This window comes from Nycticebus coucang, chromosome 7 (assembly GCF_027406575.1).
Source record: "Nycticebus coucang isolate mNycCou1 chromosome 7, mNycCou1.pri, whole genome shotgun sequence".
In the NCBI taxonomy this organism is placed as follows: domain Eukaryota; kingdom Metazoa; phylum Chordata; class Mammalia; order Primates; family Lorisidae; genus Nycticebus; species Nycticebus coucang.
The window spans coordinates 21,063,530-21,065,866 of record NC_069786.1 but is presented as its reverse complement, the minus strand read 5'-3'; the positions used below and the strand labels follow the sequence as shown (position 1 = coordinate 21,065,866).

General features: G+C 35.3%; 1 non-coding gene across 1 annotated transcript; it reads left to right on the top strand.

The window, feature by feature from the left end:
- Positions 1-1,113: 1,113 nt before the first annotated feature.
- Positions 1,114-1,220, top strand: LOC128590994 (U6 spliceosomal RNA). Its single transcript, XR_008381449.1, has one exon. It is a non-coding gene; the product is annotated as a U6 spliceosomal RNA (small nuclear RNA).
- Positions 1,221-2,337: the final 1,117 nt, after the last annotated feature.

The window sequence follows — 2,337 nt, the reverse complement described above, 5'->3', positions numbered from 1 at the left end:
TTTAGTGTTTGTGCTCACCAACACAGTAAGCCAGAGGACAAAGCTTAGGGTTTCTCGGGTCTTTTCTGAGCATGGATTTAGTTTTGTGCTACTTCCCAAAATTCCCATTATACTCAAGCAGCTTCAAAAACCCTAATTTCCTAAATAATTTCTCTCCAACTTTTTCTTTTATGATCTTAGGTCTATTGTATCATATAAGTTAGCAGATCTATCATATATATTCATTTGTAATCTTTTGTGCGGCTGTGGGTTATTTGCCTTACAATGTTTTTGAAGAATGTCTATTAATTTTTATGTTGTGCTCTGAATTAAGTGAAACAAAGGCAAGCATGTTGTGTCTGTACTTCAGATAGACTTCTACAGGTTAGGACAGACAAACACAATTCCTTGATAATGATAATCGTTTTTTGTGATTCCTCCATCTGGAACTATGGACTGGTACCCACTGTGAGGAACCTAGGCTATCATCTTTAGTACTGCACTGCACAGAAAACAGGGTGGGAAAGGAGCAAGGGAAAGCCATTGCTAAGTTGCCTTTTAATTTTAGTCCGATTTTGCTTGTTGCTGCAAGCATTTGACTCTTAACAGAGTTCTGACAAACGAGGTTCTGTCTGACTGTTTCCATTGAGATTTAGCGTTTCTGTTGATGGACGGGCCCCTGCAGTTCTTTTTTCACAGGCAAAGTTTCAGACAGTTGATTTGGTTACCTTTCTTCTCTTTCAGTCTTGCAGACTCAAAAGGAAAAGAACTTCAAAATCCAAAACAAATGAAAAAGGTCTCTCTATATATACATTTCAAAGGAAATTTTAAACAATTGAATTAATTTTTTTTTCTTTTATATAAGGGTTAGAAGAAAATATCTGCTGATTCCTTTAGTTTTTGAGGAGACCATTTTATCCTGAGAATATTTCTTAAAACATCTTAGAGAAAAAGAAAACAAAACAGTCTTTCCTCCTTGTTGCACGATGTTAAAGTCTTTATTTTCACAAACACATAAAAATATGGAGTATATATTGCTTTTCTGTCTACTACAAGATTTTGACAGTGGCTAACTACTACTTACATGGAATGAGCATGGAAGAAAATGAACATAAAAAACCTTGAATAATTCTAGTACTTGCTTTGGGAGTCCATATTCCAAAATTGGGATGATACAGAGAAGATTAGCTTGGCCCCTGTGCTAGGATGACACAGAAGTTCACGTAGCCCTCCATATTTTTGGATTGGTTTGCTCCCACTTACTGGGCACAATGTAAGGGTATATGACACACCTTTTAGGTTCAAAACACAACTACAACAGGGACTTCACCTAACTAATGCGAACATCATAACCTAATTGTTTGTGCCCTCACATTAATCTGAAGTCATAAAAAGAAAGAAAAGAAAAATACAAAGAATAATGAAATGAAAAAAAAAAATGAGTCATTCTATGATAGAGTTGCCCTGTGGTTTTTTCATATATGTGGTGGAGTTTATAACTTGTTCTGCATGTTGTGAGAAACACAAACTATCTAAAGATGCCAGATGTGGGCACTTTGGTTGAAATGTTCAACCTGTACATTGAGCCTGGACATTGAGTACCCTGTACATGTATCCAGCATCTGAGTGAAGAAACATGCAGATGATCTCTGCTCCCTAACAGTGAGTCCTCTCACTAAGGTATGGGAGGAGAACCAAGCCACATCCACTGTTCAAATTTCTGATGCACAGAATAAATGAGCATCATAAAATGTGGTTATTTTACGCCATTAAAGTAGGGTAGCTTGTTACTTGGCAAGCGATAATGGAACAGCAGACTAGAAATAAGAATATCTCCTCTCATAGAGTTTAAAGAGTTAAGTCAGAAAATAAATGTAAAGAACCTGGCACAATTTCTAATAAATAATAAGTACTCAACAATATTAGGCCCTCATCCATCATGTCCAGGGAAATTTGTTCACATTAATCCTATTTGACTTAGTGAGATTCATGCCCATTTAGCAAATGAGAAATCCACCGTTCTATCTTCATTCAACTCTATCCGTACCCCCTACCAAACTGCTGCATGTGATAATTCTTTGTTTTTATTTTCTACTTCAAAAATATATTTAATATATCCAATAGCTCATACTTAGACAACGCAAATTCTCCAAGAAATATTTATGACATAGTCTCTTATAAGAGCAGTTTTATTATGCTGAAAGTGAAAAAAAAAAAAAAAGGAGAGAGAGAGAGAAAATAATGATAGCTTGGAATGCATATATCCATTATGGGTCTATATTGAATAGTAATGCTTTGCTTTTAAGAGAAATTCTAGTCCACTTTTGGAAAATATCCACTTTTTCACATTTCATACTT